Source organism: Ornithodoros turicata, chromosome 1 (assembly GCF_037126465.1).
Source record: "Ornithodoros turicata isolate Travis chromosome 1, ASM3712646v1, whole genome shotgun sequence".
In the NCBI taxonomy this organism is placed as follows: Eukaryota; Metazoa; Arthropoda; class Arachnida; order Ixodida; family Argasidae; genus Ornithodoros; species Ornithodoros turicata.
Genome location: NC_088201.1, coordinates 198,926,184 through 198,945,348, shown reverse-complemented (window position 1 = coordinate 198,945,348; position 19,165 = coordinate 198,926,184). Strand labels below are relative to the sequence as shown.

The 19,165-nt window shown below is 43.0% G+C and overlaps 1 long non-coding RNA gene across 2 annotated transcripts; it reads left to right on the top strand.

The window, feature by feature from the left end:
• Positions 1–5,960: 5,960 nt before the first annotated feature.
• On the top strand, positions 5,961–7,729 carry LOC135375122 (uncharacterized). 2 transcript variants are annotated; one of them, XR_010417165.1, is made up of 3 exons: positions 5,961–6,153; positions 6,219–6,648; positions 7,642–7,729. It is a non-coding gene; the product is annotated as an uncharacterized LOC135375122 (long non-coding RNA). The 2 variants fall into 2 exon arrangements; XR_010417166.1 differs by lacking the exon at positions 7,642–7,729 and adding an exon at positions 7,401–7,542.
• Positions 7,730–19,165: the final 11,436 nt, after the last annotated feature.

Sequence of the window (19,165 nt, the reverse complement as noted above, 5' to 3'; positions counted from 1 at the left end):
GATTGCACGTTAAGCGTAACTTGCTTCCTTGCGTCTTCAATGCAATACAACACATGGGAATCACGGCAGACGAATCTCGCGACTGACGTCACGGCGAAGCGCTCGTCGATTCCGATGCCACCGCCTGCTCTCATAGTTTCGGTTTCGCTCTATCGTTTTTGCTGTTCATAAATTATGCGCGCACGTTTATTGGAAACGGAGGCTGCTGTCAGCATCTGTGGGTGGTCTCTGCTGAAACCAACCTTCACTTAATTTTGGGCACAACCGTTGCCGATCCTCCCTTTAAGGCGGCGAATGATAGACGGCACTTCGTCGTCTACAGTCGAGGGATGGCGCAGCGAGCGAAACGGTTCGCGCAGTCACCGCTTCACAACATTTTGGCGCTTGCTTGTAAATGCAGTACCGCTGATGTAACGTCTTCTTTCTGTGTTATTTTTGTTTTCTCTTGGCGCGCGACGGGTTAAGCGAAATCTTGTGCCAACATATGACCGCTCGTGCTCACCCATGCCAAGTCCAATACTGTAAACACGCATATCGCGCTCAGCCAAACGGAACAATGAGGGTTGTGCAGTGATGTCACGTTTAGTCATGTGACTCGGGAAAACATATTGCCGCACCGGCGTTACAGTAGGAGGGCATGTCGTGAGTTGTTGCGGTATGCGTGATATTGGAAAAACACATGCTGTTACCTCATTCGGCCCGCAGTAAGACGCATGTGACGCATCCACATGTTTTCCCGAGTCACGCGGCTCAAAGGCGCTCAAAGGCTGCGCGTGACGTCATGTGCACGAGCCTCATTAGTGGCGCGGCTTTTGAATGCGCACAGGCTGTCCAGCTGTCTCCTGAACTTCTTCGTTGAGCTGTTGCTGTTCCCTGCTGTGTTGTTGTCGGGCGAAGGGTTAGTCACTAGTCGTTTCGTGTGATTTCTGCAATGCTTGCGCATATAATAGACGAAATCTCTCGTAACACAAAAACCTAGGTTGGACACGACGCGGTTGAGACAGGTTGGTGTCGACATGTTATAGCCTACCGACATTACGCGGAAATTGCGAAACGAAACCGCAACCTGTTTTCTTTATTTCCTGTCACCCTGGGCTTAGAAATTTCAGAGCACGTTGTGGTGGTGCAAAACGGTTCATTTACTTGCACAGTCAACGGAAATGCAATAAAACTGCAAAGAGGCTGCATGGCGTTTCCCATATCCTTGGACATCAGTGGAGGAGGACGAGAAAGGCAAAAGAGAAGAAGAAAAGGGAAGAAAAGCAGGGTAGAGGAGAAAAATGTGTGTGCGTGGACCATACAGCTGCTTGGAACGTAAAGTGCGAATGGAGGTTTCCAGTTTAGTCGAGTACATAATTCGGGTCTGTTGGCTCATCCTGGTCGTCACTAACCACGGCCCCAGACTTCGCCCAAGTACAGATCAGCATTCCGTGAACTGGGTCTCTGATGTCCCAATCGTCTGGGAGTGACCTTCACCTCGTGGATCTCGGAGTGAGAGCATTTCATAACAAATTGCCATTGTGAGTGTTATCTTGCCTATCCGCGCAGGAACTTCCAGAAATCCGCTCTAGCTTTCTTTCTCGTCCTCGTCGAGGCTGCCGACATCACATGACCTTGTCTCGATTGGCAAAAGGCACACGGCACACTGATTACAATTCTTCTGGCTTAGCGTGCTTCCTTCTACAATCGGGAACTCTAATTCGCATGCTTCGAGGATAGCGAGGGTCAACAGGCTCTGGAAGGAGGTAGTCGTTATAAATTCGCGCAAGGTACACCACCCTTTCCCCTTCCGAAAGGCGTCGTGCAGTACCTACAACGAACAGGCAGTACTGCCGGTTGGTTATACGTGGAGTTGGCCGTGGATCTGGTACCAGTAGACATGTGCGCACTTCCACAGACCGCACTTCCTCAGTTCCGGTACGTGACTCTGTCCTGTACGCTTGCTACCGTCCGCCAGTTGGTCCTGATATTTCGCGAATGTTCCGGTCACCATACACGACATGTTTAGTGCGGCACATAACTGAGCATCGATTCAATATGTCGTTCCACTAGAGAGGACTCCCAAAACTACAGCGGTGTTCACGTCCATATGGTCTTGTCCGATGCTTGGTGGAACCTCAGTGTCAGCCACACCCTTTAGTGTGCACATTTTGCACTGCAGTGTTGGTTCACTGCGCAGTCCTTTTCTGCGTTCAGAAACGACTTCCATGTCCGCAAGTGCGCAACTGACTGGGTGATAGATTCCGAGCGCCTTGAAGCTACTGAACAGATGCATTAGTGAAGACAGGCGTAACTAAAGCCCACAATATTGACATGTAACTAAAGGCCAAAACATTGACATGTAACTAAAGCCCACAATACTGACATGTAACTAAATCCCACAATATCGACATGTAACTAAAACCCAAAATATTGACATGTAACTGAAGGCCAAAACGTTGACATGTAACTAAAGCCCAAAACATTGACATGTAACTAAAGCTCACAATACTGACCTGTAACTAAATCTCACCATCTTGACATGTAGCTGAAACTCAAAATATTGACATGTAGCTAAAGCCCAAAACATTTAGTCGTCTGAAATACGCACTTCGCTGCTGTCAAAGCGACGTCAAATTGCACAAATAATTGCACATGTGTTTTCATGTATCCATAATGCAGCAAAGGTCCCCTAGAAAAACTAATGGTTTCATAGCGCACACGAGGCGGAGGCATCCAGGTGTTATAATCTTTGCTTCATCGTGCGAATAACTACACATGTATAACTTTCTGAGGTACCACTAAGGTTTTACTGGCATCATATGCTCAGGTTCATCAGTGTCCGCCCTGACGCCCTCATTGTGTAACAGTGTGAGGAAGACGGCACGGTGGGTTTGCCGTGCCGCCAGTTTTTGACGCTTCTGCCATCCCAGTGCTCGCTCATGACGTCGTAACGACAATATTTCTAACCATTTATTTATCGTACTTCGACCTGGGTCCCAAGTGCACCGATTCTATTTCAGCTTCCATTCTGATTCAACTTCGATCCTGAATAACTTTTCTCAGCCGAAGCATATATGCACCAGTACCCATCAAATTGTTCGTCGCACCTTATTGTGCAGTAAACGATATGGACGTGTCTGAAATCTGTCCCAACCAGCTCCATCCGCCGCCCGAAATTTCAAATGCTTAGACTCTAGGGGACCGCACTTGATCCGCGCTCCTAACCACGTCGTGGGACGAGGGGATACCCAGTGCGGTTCAAATAACTATTGTAAAGTTGTCACATGAAACAACAGACCGCCCTTCCCGTTGACATCCTACTGGATGAGTGCTAAAAGCGCTGCCAGGTTTCCGGCATCCAGTGTAAAAGAAAAGATTTCACTGTATAACCTAACCACTATTTTTTTACAAGCATGATCCTTCCACATTTCTGTGGCTGCGACTGGGAATTCCAAGACAAATAAGTTTAATCTACTGTTCCCCCGAGAAAATGAGCATCGTTGAACAAACAATAAACAAAATTTGGGGCTGGGCTACGCTGCCCGTGCTCGTGCTCCCGCGTCATGGTCAACGTCGGCCTCGTCGTCTTCCGGCCACGTGCAGCGGAATATCATTTCCAGCGGTCAAATTATTGTTGCTTGTGACCACACACTCGATGAGAGATGGCAGCACTGCGCTGCCCATTCTGAAGCGGCGTACTCCACGGATGACCATACCTGACAAAAACTCGTGTGCCGAGTCAACGGCTTAACACAGATGCTTTTTTTTGTTGGTATTGGTTCTTGATATGTTTTTCTAAAGCGTGATCGAGCCAGATTTTCCATTTCGGGCGGCTCTACTTTGTAAGCGAGCGGAACCTCGAAATATATCTTTTCTCAAACCTTTCGACGACGATATAAAAAATCCTGCGTCTAAAACGCAAAATCTGCTTCGATCATGCACTACATCTACGCATCCTCTTCCATTTAAAAGCAGTTGCACGGAGATCAACCAAATTTTCGCGGCGCTAGGGGAGGCAAAAAATGTATGGGGATTCCCATAGAGCGTCGGTGGTGATGCACTGCCTTAAGGCATTTTTCATCCTAGTAATCTGGTGTTGACATTAGAACATTCTCACTTTTTTGTGTGCGAAAACTTGCAACAATATGTAATCTGGATGTCTGAAAGGAACAACAATATAGCGGACGGAAGAAGTGATTTCATGGTCGACATCCAATCTCATTCATGACAATCATTTCAATATGGTGAGCATAAAGGATGTGTAATCACAAAAGGCCCTTGAATCTCAATGGTCTCGCGACGTAAACGCCCAGTTATTATTATTAAAAGGCCTCTGGCCAAGTGTTCCAGGTTACGAATACATTTACGAAGAGTGCGCTTTTAGCAATATACAAGCTTTAGTCAGATGACTGATATATCGACGACAAGAAGACACGAAGGTTGCGAGAAATCTTTCACACTGACATAGAATTTAGTCAATAACCAACGATATCGTTAAGAAGAAGCTTGATAAGAAGGACAGTTTTCATCAATATGAAAGAGGCTACAAAGCCTATGCATTCTTTTGCATTCGGGATCATTACATGTGCACAGATTAAACGCAATTTTGACTCACATTCTTGGATTTTGTTGAATATTTCCACGAGGAGGACACAATAGCATACACACAGAGACAAGTTCACTGTCCCCCAGTCCCTACAGAACCGGTTTTCCCCGTCTTTTCATTTGTCCCTTTCCATTCTTTTCTGGAAACTAGCGGGAGACGTCCCCCACCGCAACCTAGGGTTTCCTCAAAGCCGAAATTGATGTTGCATCCCGATCGAAAAATACGACAGAGATGTCTGTCGTGACAACAGGATTTTTTGTCGTACGACAGGCACTTCTGTCGTCACTACAGAAATTTCTGTCGTCATGACAGAACTTCTGTCGTAACTACAAAACAAGTCTGTAGTTACGACAGGAGCGCCTGTCGTAACGACAAACACTTTTGTCGTGTGACGTACACGTTTGTCGTCACGACAGACTGCTCTGTCGTTACGACAGGCGGTCTTGTTGTAAGTACAAAAGAGTCTGTAGTAACGACAGAAATGGATGCTGTACAACAAGCAGCTTTGTAGTACAGCAGACATATTTCCCGCCACCGCAGATGGTCGATCTCGCTGTGGCGACAGGTACTTGTCGTGCGATAAACAGCATGGGAATGTGGCACGTAATAAAAAACGAGAAAAGGAAAAAAAAAACACGAAGTGACAGCTGTTGTGTTGTTATTATTGCTGTTATTATATTATTATTGATGTTGTTATAATTGCTTTTATTATTGGTAGCTTGGTGTGTCGTCACATTTGTTTGCTTGTGCCCGGCTCTGGGTGCCGGTAACAGCAGAGTTGCCGACAATGGTTTAAGGGCGCGGACTCACTGGCATCCTCTCTCACAAAATGACGTTCACACGGTTCACTACATCTATGCTTGACGGCACTACACACACACACACACACACACACACACACAAGGACAAAGACAGCAAATACCGGCACTAAAAACAGCTTCCCCGATACGACGATACACTTGAAATCGGATTTCGTGCGCGTTACTCTTCGCCTTGTTGTAAGACAGTCAACAGAGATAAAAGACAACGACACATGAGCAAGAAACGTTCCTTTAGTGAACAGTTACCTTTTAAGTACAACGAAACATGGAAAACTTGACGCGTGGTTTTCCTGAAAATAACTCGATTTACGTAAGAAATTTTCCAAAATGCTATTAGTTATGTGCTAGGAAAGTTTGTAGGAATTTAGTTCTTATTAGTTTAATGTACTGGTCCTTTTTAAACCCCATGCGCACATTAATTCGTAATGGATATTTCCTCTCCGTGTGGCTTCCTATGACGACTAACATAACGCGCCACCTGTACGCGTAGTAGGACTGATCCTGATTCTGTTTCTGGCAGTTTCTGAACATGACGGCGCCATTATTATTTGTGTCGCTCGGTGCGGTTCCCTTCGTTGGCAAGTTTGCAGTTATGTTCCTATTTATTCAATGTGAGAACGAATCGGAAAAGCATGTCGTCGAGCACAATACAATTGTGACCTTCCACGCAATAGAATACTACGACAAACGAAAGTTTTTCGGGGCATTTTGGAATGCGACGAGACGACACATGTTACACGACAGGTAAGGTGGTTTCGACAGATCATTTTCAATAAGTTTTCTTACTTCTTTGTCGTAAAAAATTCCAGAAAAAAGGCAGGATGAATGAGCGGCGCTGAAGCAGATGTAAAGTGGATCACGAGCCACTTGCAGAAGAAAAAAAGATAAGTACCGGCACTTCTATTGCACCACGAAATGAATTATTCTGGTGTTCTAGTGACTGATTAGAAGTGAATAGGGGTCACAGATTTCGCTCGTCGCACGGTGTACACCAGTATTCGGTGATCGAAACATGTCGTCTTTGCGGCTTTTAGGCAAGGCAGGAGAAACAAGCACTGCACGAAGGCATGCAGAAGAAGACACTGTTTCTGCCCCTGGATTCCGCGAAAATCAGTGAACAAAGACCACGAGAGTTCGAAATAAAAAGAAGACATGGGTCGTTTACAGACAGAAGTGCAACGCTGGCGCAAATTAATCATATGCTGCAAAAGGCCATCGCTTCAAAAGTTTTTCAAAGTGGTAAGCAGAACTTTGCGTATGTACGCTAGCAGCGCCAACTTGTTTATTTTCAAGTTTATTTATGAATGTACATGTGGTTTTTATTCACAAGTGATTTTTATGATGCAGTTTTGATGTCTTCCTGCATGTTGCACTTACTGGTGGGTAAATACTTTTGGGCAAATTTTGTGAATATATACATATGATTAGCATTCTTTGTCTGTCAGAAAACATTGAGATAACTTTCAAAGCTAAGTGTACATGCACTAGAGCTACATACATGCACTACGTCACACTGTTGCTCCGCTCTAACGGGTGCTGTTGACCAGATATGACTGTGTTTTTGTGACTGGGACCTTTTTTTTTTCTCGTTTTCTTACTAGCAATAAATACTGAAGCCACGAATGAGAAAGATGCTGGATTACTTGTGCAAGTGTGTTGAAGTGTAATTTCTGCTAAATTTGACAGGAGAATAATTTGTCGCAACTTTTAGTAATAAATGTCACGGGTAAGAATTACATGGTTACAAACATCTGATAGTCAAAAAAGCTTGTGCAGTAGGCTGCATATCCCACTTTTTAAAAGTATAGTAAATGCTTGTGAGCTCCTTATGTTTTGAACAGTAACAATTCAGAGCGCATGTGTTCAGGGTTTCAGCAGTATGAAATCGACAAAAAAAGTTTCTAACAAGTAGTTCGCCCGGGGCTAAAGCGTCATGTACTGTAACTACAAGTCAAATTATGCTTTCTATTAACTAAAAACTACTTTGACAGATTCCGATAAGACCTGATTGAGCACCTCTCCACTCCCAGTCCCTCTAGCAGCCATGGCAAAAGCTGTACCAGATGATTGTAATGTCCTCACATTTTTATAATTTTGTTTATTATCAAGGTCTAGCTTTTTTCCTGGTTTGCATGCATAAAATGGCATATGAAAGATATACGAATATGACACTTAACAAATGCTGTCATATTATGACACTGATATAGTCTCTTTTTTTTCTCTTTCGTACAGGCTACAAGAGGCCCCGTACATCCTGCTACAGTGAACAGTGCATGTATCAGTTTTGTAAGCGAAGAGATAATAAATAGATGTACTCTTGCTCATACACAGGTTCTCCCTCATCTTGCACGTTTGCATGCAATTATACATAGTCGACACTTGTTACTGAGAGAGCAGCATTATGCCACCTGCAGATGCTGGATGTGAATGACTCAGCAACACGATTCATACGACACGACAAAGTACACCAGACGACAGAATGACGCACGAGAGGCATCTACAACACACGACAGAACGACACACCACAGATATCTACGACGAACCTGCACACGACAGGAATCTACGACAGACGACAAGGTCCCAATGTACGACAGCCTTGTTGTTTGTCGTATTTTTCTGTCGTTTTTTTCAACTGGGATGGCAATATCAGTGGACTGAAGGATGATATCAACGCATAAGTAACGTCATAGATTTTTCAACAATAGAATGGGTAAAAGCAAACGACATGGTTTAATTGAACGTAGAATCCCCTAGTGAAGAAGTTGTAACACAAAGTAAACGTCATCGCTTTCCTTTGCTTTTTTTCTCTGTAGCAATCATTATCACTACAAATTGTATATATACTGATACCGTTTTTTTTAACGTCATGGATAAACAACCGCTTTACATGTATCGAATCATTATTCTCCCTTAATCAGGAGCATAAATTTGAAGAAATAATTAAATTAAATTGAAAGAATGAGCATGGCCTCATTTATCAACGTATAATGTAAGGATCACTGTCCCAAATTTACATCACACGATGCAAATGCAACGAAAGCAGGCAAAATGAGAGCAACGAACATGACCATTTAGTGAAGGGAAGCTCTTTTTTGTATACTTAGACAGCCATAAACATCCTATGTCAGGGACTGATTTTCTGGCGGTGAAATGACAAACCATATGCATATCTAAGCAACAAACATGTATTTTTCATTGACCTACAAGAACGAGCTGGACTGTAAATATTCCTACAAAGCCCACGTGTTCTCTCAGGTGTTCCTCACTGCGTGCAAGCAACCTTTTCTCAGTTGTGAGAGGGCACAGACAAAACCTTTCTAGCTGGCTACAACACAATTGACCATAAGCTCCCCATCCCGTCAACAATAGAACGTGGAGATGTACGGTCTTTTACGACTTCAAACGCCCCAAGGATGGAAGTAATTGATGTCGGGGAGTATCGGTACACAGAATGACGATTAAATTCTCTCTACACACAAATCAAACTCATGCTTTTCTTCTGTACACATTACCATCATGTTTCAAACTTAACAAAATAACTCAATCGAAAATATTTTTTAGTGTCAAAACAGACCAACCAATACTATATGAGCACGAACTGTTTACATCAGCATATGGACTCAACAGGACAAGGAGGGGGGACGAGCGAAAGCTTTGTGAAGGTTCTAAAGCAACTGTGAAATTAAAAAATTCCACAGCCGAAAAAAAAACGAGTATAGATTATTTTCTCTATACATAGCAAGTCGATGAATGTTCAACTGGAATCTCGAAAATCACTCCACTTCTTTGCCAATCAACCAAGCGAATTTGATTACATTACAAGGAGAAAACATAATTATTAATCATATTTTCCAAATCGTACAGAGATTCATAGAGATGCTCCCTAAACGCCACAGTCGAGGCCTGTGTTGGAATTAGCGTGCAGACGAAATAGTGTTCTCACATATATTTCTTGTAAACTGCTCTAACTTTGCCCATCATCCAAATGAATTTGATTTCGTTAGAAGGAGACGATGTAGTAATTTTAGACAAACACACAGAAAATGCCTGCTTTCGTTGCATTTGCATCGTGTGGTGTAAATTTGGGACAGTGATCCTTACATTATATGTTGATAAATGAGGTCATGCTCATTCTTTCAATTATGCATTGAACTATTTTGGCAGTTGTCTTGAAATAGTCTTCGAAGCCATGAAACTTCTAAAAAAAATAAAGGTAAGCTTATAGATGTATTTTCATATGTTCTTTCATTTTCAAATTTATGCTCCTGATTAAGGGTGAGAATAATGATTCGATACATGTGAAGCGGTTGTTTATCCATGACGTTAAAAAAACGGTATCAGTATATTCATTTGTAGTGATAATGAATGCTACAGAGAAAAAAAGCAAAGAAAAGCGATGATGTTTACTTTGTGTTACAACTTCTTCACTTGGGGATTCTACGTTCAATTAAACCATGTCGTTTGCTTTCACCCATTGTATTGTTGAAAAATCTATGACGTTACTTGTGCATTGATATCATCCTTCAGCCCACTGATATTGCTATAAGCACCCCCAACCGCAACCATAGGTTCCCATAGGTTGCGGTGGGGGACCTCTCCCGCAGGTTTCCAGAAAAGAATGGAAAGGGACAAATGGAAAGACGGGGAAAACCGGTTCTGTAGGGACTGGGGGACAGTGAACTTGTCTCTGTGTGTATGCTATTGTGTCCTTCTCATGGAAATATTCAACAAAATCCAAGAATGTGAGTCAAAATTGCGTTTAATCTGTGCACATGTAATGATCCGGAATGCAAAATAATGTAGGCTTTGTAGCCTCTTTCATATTGATAAAAACTGTCCTGCTACAGAAATTCGTCTGGCGGTGTGTTCGCCCAAGGTCAGGTCGCAATGACAGCATGCATAAAAGTTAACTCTTCTTTAATTAAAAGTTGTGTTAATAATATCCCTCTGACAGTTTTTAGCATTGACTATTGATTGCTATGACTGCTCGGCATGATTCTATCCCTTTAACGATTATTCGATGTTCCCCTGTTAGCATGTTATTTCTAACATTGACTATTGATAATTGTTGCTACGATTCTGTGTGTTTGATTCTACTCCTCCAGACTTTCTCCATATATCTACGTGTTCCTGTGTTTTGCTCTTCACTTGACAGATTTGTATTTGGTAGCTTTCCATTAATATAGGTTGAGAATTATTGTTCCTTCTAGCAATGACAAACGATAATGGTTGCTACGATTCTGCGTGTCTGATTATAATCTTCCATCTGTCTATATGTTCCTGTGTTTTTTTCTGCACTTGATAGATTCGTATTTGGTAGCCTTCGATTAATATAAGCAGATAGTTATTATTTCATTACACGTATTTGTGATGGTGATCTGATGAACAAACAAACAAAAAGGGAGTGTGAGTTACAACAAAATTCGAATTGGCCACTTTGAAGATGCTTACATATAGAGTATTTGTGATCATTGTATATTGTTCAATTTGGATAATAAAAAATATCGCCTTAATATGACAGCAAGATCAGTCGTTGCATTTATGGAGTTAGTTGTGGTTTGATATCATCCTTCACTCTAATAATGATGGCACCTAATATGTATTTTGACTTTGGGAGGGAATCGTCGTAGGGATTGAGGGAGATCTCCCGCGCGTTTCGAGGAAAGAGCCCTTATAAAAATGATTTTCTAGTTTCTATACAGGACCTGTAGCGAATCTATCTATCGTGTCTAGTGTCAATCTTGTGCATAGGAAATAGACAAAAGCTGTATAGGGTTTTTAACTGTTAAACTCTATACACATTCTATACAGGATTCAGACTCTAGAATGTATATATTTTCTATACAGTCTCTTCGGAGCTAATACTAGCTGCCCCAAAAGATCTTAGTGACAGACATGTGTTACTTGATTTTTGCTGTACATTTGAAGAACAACTAGTACACGTGATTTGTGCATGTATGGACGTAGATACAAATGCTCATAGCAATATTGTGACTTATCACTTCAGGCAACGTGAACATTTACCGTTTAGTGCTTTTTAATGTTGCACTTGACGAACTGCTGCTTCTACACTGTCAGAGGGAAAGGTATAAAAAGCGTATGTATAAAAAAGGTAAACCAGGGCGGAAGTACCATTTTTGTACCTATTTCAACTGTCTATACCATCGTTTAAACCAAGTGTAACTCACTGATAGCAGTGGCTAATCGTATAGTACGGGGCTGGCATTAATTTGGCGTGGAGATTGTGCTGGGTTAGTTCGAGTAATTTGAGTAATAAACGCAGTCCTTAATGCAGTAATATATTAACCAGTTGGAGGAAATATTTTTAATGACTCTTATTCGCTACCGAAATAACAATCTATGCGTGCTCTCCCAACCTGTGTGGTTGCATCTAGAGCTAGGACGGCTCCACATGTGGCCTAGGCTTCTGGTTGGATGGGGTAACTTCGCCAATAATCCTGGCGGTTACCGTGGTTCAGAGAGCTTCCCAATGAAGACTTCTGAGGGATGCTCGCATGTTTTCTGTGGTGGGTAGTCCTCTACGACTACCCAGAGCAAGAGGGTTAGCACGCCCTCCCTCTCCTGTGCGACCATCATCTGTCTCCTCCCTCTTTCACCCTCCCCGTTCTCCCTCCCCTGGGTGCACCGAGCCGCCACTTCAGAGCAGGCTGACCGCACCTTCCCCCTACATCACCCGCCCCCTTCTGGTTGCGTGTTCTACCAGTATCTGTTCCCCTGCAAACACGTCATAGGCGTGTGCGTCTGTAAGTGTTTCCCTGTTGTTTCTGTTTATTTTACGTATTTATTCGGTTTCTTTTTGTTTTCTTTTTTTCTTTTTGCGTTTTGGAGTGGGATGGCATGCAGTGGGGAGGGATGTAGCGGTAAAATAAATGGAAATTTTCTGGTTTTTGAAATACAAAAGAAGATTATCGAGCTACTGCCATCGCCTAGGCGGATGATCTTGTTTACAAACTCTATACAATCATTTTCATAAGGGAGTGAAAGAGGGATGTGTGAAAGGAGAGGTGAAACCGGTTCTAGCGGACTGGGGTCACGAAATAAGTTTATCTGAGCTTGTGTGTGTGCATGAGTGTGTCACTGTGTTCTTCTAATGGAAATGTTCGGCAAAATGCGTGAATGTGTGTCGGAATTGTATTTAATGTGTGTACATGTAATGATTCTGAATGCACAAGAAAGTGAGGTCTGCATCATCTTTCACATCAATGCAAATTGTACTTCATATATAATTCATGTTCCTCGGCATTCTTCCTAGCTCAGGTCGTGTTGATAGCAGGCTTCGAAGTTACAGGTTCTTTAATTAAAAGTTTTGCTAATGATGTCCCTCTGACAGTGTTAACTATTGTTTGTTTAATTAGTGCTGCCCTGGATGGTGCGGCGTGCCCCGCTGTTGTGCCCTTCAATCGAAAATACTTGTATTTAGTAGCACTGAAATGATTTGAGCATGGAATAATTAATTATTTACATGTATGATTTTTATGTTGATTTACAACGTGAAGATGGAGGTCACATAGAAGAAGCTCAGACTTGTTATGGTACAATAATTATTATTATATGTACTCAGAATCTCTTCCTTAATTAAAAGTTGTGTTCCTGAAGGTTTTTTAATAAATATTATCTGCTCTGCGGAGGTGATTGTCTGCGCGCTCGAGTTATCGAATCTATCCATTTGATATTAAATTGGTTTAACTGCAGATATTACAATATCATAAAATTTGTAGTGTGTGTGTGTGTGTAGGATGTGAATGATGCCTGCAGAAATTGCTCGTTTCAATTTTACACCTCCCTATGCTGATTGCTATACTTTAGATTGATAAAATATTTTCACTTGCACAAATGTGTATGTCTGTTGTTTGGATCTCTGGGCGCGAGAAGGAACGTACGCTGTGTTAAGGGGAAAACATGGGTAGATGAAACACTCTTCCATGGAGTGGACCTCCTGACTCAGGATGTATTGTATGTGGAGCTGGGCCGGAGAGGGAATAAGATGGGCGGGCAATAGCATTATGGTTGGTGGTTATGTACTTTGCATGTTTATGCATGCTCGAATGTGAGAAAGAAATCACTCTGTAGCGGCGCGCAGCTGCGAAACGCGTAGGGCGGTCTTTGCGCGAGCTCCTTCTTGGCGCAAAGTAACTTGCTCCAAATACCTTCCTATCTGGAGCGGGGGGGGGGGGGGGGGTACCGATGGTCATAACTATCTCCCTATTTCAGGGGATGCACGGAATATCTTTCACCTTCTACTACTAGAACATATGACCACAAAACTTCTCCCGCTCCTAAAGTACAGCTGAGCGAAACACTTTTGTCACGGTGACGGACCTGTGCCTCAACAGTCCGCGCTTCAAGGGACCTAGGTTTACAAAACAGACGATTCTTCAACCAAATATTATATATATATATATATATATATGATAGTATTAAATAATAATTTAATAAATATCGTACGTATCATATTTTTGCTAATGTATGTATTTTACTTGACTCGTCCCTTCCATTGCCATTAGAGTAACCAGCGACATTTTCGCAAGAACAAAACGAACGATATCCGAGTGACGCTGACGCGCATTACTTGCACGACGCGTGATCTCGCAGCTTTTTGCTGCAGGTGCGGGTGTACCAGTTGAGTCCATGTTATAATGGGGTTGCCAGACACGTTCGCTCTTTCGAACAACGTGTATCCTTTTCGGGAAGGCGTTGGATATAACGATACTGAGTAACGCATTTCCCACGTCTCGTCATAGCTGCCTGCACAAGCGTAGCAAACGAATTACAGACAAAAAGCTGTTCATCACTGCGGGTTGTCCGAAGGCCTGCAACGAAGAGAAACGTAATTCTTCAGTCTTCAGACTCCACCAGACACCCTGTGGCCTTGAGCGTGCGACACTCAGGCGGCATCGCCCTCACAGCTGACTATGGCAATGATGAGCATTGTTAGGTGTTGCACAACACCACTGACTTAGCAGGGGCCAGCCGCGCAGCCCGCATAGTTGCTCGATCCACAAGAGAATGCGCCTGGGAGAGGAGGAATGCGGGAAAGAAACTCGTTACTCATAGAGCGGAGCGACTTCGTGCGCAAAAAATTCTGGCATGCTAGTTTCTTAGCGTGAAAAACCATCCCCTGCAAAAACACACAAAAAAATATACAGGGTGTCCCAGCTAAATGTGACCATATTTTTTAAAAGTATATCACTTTTCCCGATATCAAATCAGTTGCAATATATCATATGGTGAAGGGCAGTCCCTAGTAGCACTTTAGCAGACTCCTTAGGCAGTGTCTTAAATAACTTTCAATAATTAGCTTCTTAATTATAAAAGCTACGGAGTTCTTCGAATGAGAACATCTGATCTCTTCGGTCACCAGATACTAAAGCCGTTTTCAGAACAAAAATTCCTTCGACGGTCGCAAAAAAAAATCCTGAAGGAACACCATTTATTTCTTTATTTTATTCATTGCACATCTACAGGGTGTCCCAGAAAACGTGTCATGAATATAGTCCAATGGGATGATGATGGGACCCGAATGGGACCCGAAACGTTAACTGTATTTTGTTATGTTTGTTGAAAGCCGGTGCGGTTCAAACTAGTAAAAACGTGTCATTTAATTATGATAAAAAACCACACCACCTAGAATCATGCGGTCAACGGCATTTGTTCTTACACTAGTTTTTGTCACCTCCTGATGTAAAGGTCGTGTAACGCAAGTTTAATTACGTAAATTTTTGCGAACTGAAGTCGGAAATTCGCAAAGTAAAAGTCACTTTTCTCCACAATGTGAAGAGCGTGTCTAATTTATTCGAATTAACGACATTGACAGCCCTACTGGAAAATCCGATAAAAGTTTCCACTATATCTGATATACAGCACATCAGATGCAAGGATGATGTCACCTGCTCCCAGTGTAACAAGTATGAAACATACCAGTTCCCGTTATGCACAATATGCCACATACCTGCTACTGGTTTGACTACTATAATACCTGTCATCCTCACAGGTATAGATATGCTCCCACTGTGACAAGTATGGAGTATACCTGCTGGCTTTGTAACAGGTATGGAGTATACCTGCTCCCTTTGTAACAGGTATTGAATATACCAGTTCCCTCATTGACTGGTATGGCTTATGTCACACATACATGCGCTCACACTAGCGCATACCTGTAGTTCATGACAGAAACAAATTAATGTTTCATGTTCAGCATGCAAATCTGCATTAGCAGAAGTGGTAATGAGTTTTGAATCTGTGTTGTGTTGTTAACATATATTCCGCATCGCTCAGGCTTGCCTGTCATGAAGTATATATAGCCGCCTTGTCTGCACCTAAGCCATTAACTGTCTAAAGTGGTAACGAAGCTAGAGTCCTAGCCATTGTAAATATGCTCCAGAACATAACATTTTTATGTAAGAATCACACAGATATTTCTACGCTGGAATGACATCCCTGCGGTAAATAGGAATGTACGGTATATACATGTGTTCAAGTGAGCCGGAGCGTTCACGAGGAACCACCAATAAACAGCCCTGTGCCTTATCTCTGGTGCAGCTAATACGCATAACAATGCTAAACACACATGAACAAAAATTAAAAATCAAACATATACTATTAAGAATGATTCGTGTTAGAGGACTGACATAAAATACACATGACAAGTGGCACTGATGAGGCCCGATGTGAGATCATAATGAGGTAGGTATTCGCGGGGCTTTTTGCACCACTATTTACCTCTTCGCTGTAAAACTTATACTGTAGGTTCACATCGGTACAAAGAACCATCGTCACATTTACCTTGGACAACCTGGGTTGACCTGTCACGACCCCTTTCCTTTTTTTTTCTCACTTCTAGTAAATATAGCCCCTTAACGGGCACTAAAATGCAAAAACAACATACCCTCAAATGAAAGTCAGTGTTTCAAAACAAAATGTGTGCGGGTGTTTCAAACAAAATGTTCCGAATATGTGCGGCATGATGCGCACTGCTTCATTTTTCAATACTGTAGTTGTAGCCCACAATGGTTAATGGTCCTCGCGAATGTTCCACTGACAACATTTGTCTTCATGTCCTTCGAACAGCGACACAAGTGCACTTCACAACGCACACTATGTTTTTCACCGGGCTTCTACATGGCATGGTACGCACAGCTTGCTCTAAATACGCCGATGTCGAGCTGAAACGTCGTTTACTCCTTAGCGCCAAAGCAAGAAATAGTTCAGTATAATTTTCATCGTATCTTCGTAACTGAATCAGTTTTGAATTACGGTAACACGCACGAAATTAACGTAGCACGTAATGTAATCTGAAGTTAACTTTTTGTTGCATTTTAATGCCCCTTTAAGAAAACTGTGCAGTTCGAAATTGGACATTCAAAGACAGGTAAAATGTAGTGCAGCATGCAATATTAATCAAGTTCAATCAGGTTAGGTATGCTACAAACATAGCAGCGCTCTTCAGAAACAAAATTAATTAGTAGACATGGGCGGTCTACATCCAGCATGTCAATAACTGACAGTGCTGAGGTTGGGTCTACAAAACACTCCTTGATGTGCACAGGCATGCTGCTTTCAACGGTCACAATTTCCTTGCACACCAGGAAGCACCTGCGTGTGCCATTTATGCGGCGTACTACACTCTAAGTCTTTTCACACCTTTAAAGGTGTAATAACGTCGTGCATGGCGCACGCCTTTTTCGGTGTAATTTTGATAACATCATAATGGAGCACGGTTTCCCACAAATTTTCTTTACTCGAGTTTTGTCTGTCCTCCAAAAATTCAGTCTTGCAACATCTCAACATTGTTCAACAGTATTGTAGACGCTTGCACGCGCTCGATTATCGGTAGCGATGCATATATGCATTAGCTCGTACCTACGATATCCAAGACATAATGAAAGCAAGATTTGCACTGACACTTGATCTTTAGTAATGCTTTCCAAATTTTGTAAAATATCATCCTGGAGATGCAATGTTACCCAACCAGGTTGAATGTGCATAGCGCACACCTTTAAAGGTGTGAAAAAGTTTACAGTGTACGTAGTAGTCTCCTGCTACTCTGACTACAACACAAGAGTTCCTTCTGATGGCACGTGAGTAAGCTGTGCTATGATATACCTGCTCCATGTGGACAGCTCTTGTGTACTCGATGCCACTGTTCGGACAGTCACCACACACTTGCATGATCTGCCTTGCTTCTGAGGCTGTGAACCCAGTGGCCTTTTCCTTTCCTAGCATACAGACGGTTCCAACATACGACACACTTTGAAGCCGTTTCTCTCCAAGCATGCCCTTACAGAGAGCTTTCGTACGTGGAGGAAGCACATCTGAAGTCAGGAAACTGCTTAGCTCCTGAGTGAGCACAACTCTCTCGATAATTTGCATGGGGACGCCTTTTGATGCGGTTACAAGCTTCACGATAGTGCCGTCACCAGGTTATCCGCCAGATTGCCGCGCAGGTTATCCGCCAGTTCTGTCTTCGAAAGCTCAATTTGGTGTCTGATTTGCTTGGCCATTTTTGTGATTACAAATGGAGCCCTTTGCCCTCAGTTGTCTCAAGTCATAAGTAATGTTGCAAGTGCCGCAGAGAAAGTGTTCGTCCAGGGGAGCCTCGCAGGTTTCACAATAATAGTGATAGGTCACGAAATCAGCATTCTTCTTCGGCCACAACTTTCGGAACAGGAACAGTGATGGTGGCAAAACAGTACTACCAAGTATAGTAGATGGGTAGAAATCCAGCGAACCGGTAGAGATGTAGGAAGGGAGTTCCCTCAGGACAGAAGCCGGCTTCTTCGACAGAAGGCGGCTTCTGTCCTGAGGCAACTCCCTTCCTACCAAGCATAGTGTTGATTATACTCAAAGGTCTTGCAGCGCAATCCACGACAAGCCGTGCCCAGCAACAAAGGCCATCACCATAATGATTGCAGCAGCCACCGCGGTTTGTGAACCTGGCAGTGTAGCCTGGGAGAGCTCAAAGTGTACATCCTCATTCATCAAACGATCTGCGTCTGGTGAAGGTTCGGTACTGAATATGCGCCAATCCTACCCATTTCAGCATCATCGTCACTGTCAATCGACAGGAGCCACATAAAGTCATCTGCAGTGGAAGAGTTATCTGTGTCATCCTCTGCTGTACCAGCCTCTACTTTGGTGCCAGCAGGGCTCGTTTCCTCTTCGGGGGCCTCATATTGTGCAGTCTCAACAGCATGGAATTACGACTATTTTTAGTTCTGATGTCAATCACTCGTGTGGAACAACGACTTTCACTGCTGTCCTGATATGGCGCTCTAAATGTCGCGGGTGTGCTCAACTCAACATCCACAGCACTCATTTCTGCATTGACTTCACCGGCGGAATGGAGATTTTCACAAAGAAGCGCGATACTCCTTGTGTCTGCTTCATCTCGATGCGGGTAACATTCACACGTAGAGCACACGCTTGCCTGTTCAGGTGATCCTTCGACGTGCGCCACGGACGCCTCATTTTGTACAGCAGTTTTAAGACAGCCCACCCTCTGCCTGTTTTCGCCGATTCTGGTCCTCGGAACTTTGAAGTCTGCATCCTTGTACAAGTATGCCTTGCTACTTTGCTTTGGAGGCATATCACCTGTTTCTTAAGCTCCTACAAGCGGCGCAGATTGCTTGAAAAAAAAAGTTTTTTATACTGCGGTGAGAAGCGTTCACAATATCCAGCAGCAGCTATCGTTTCGATACGCATGTAGTGTGGCAGCCACTAGCATGATGATCGCGAT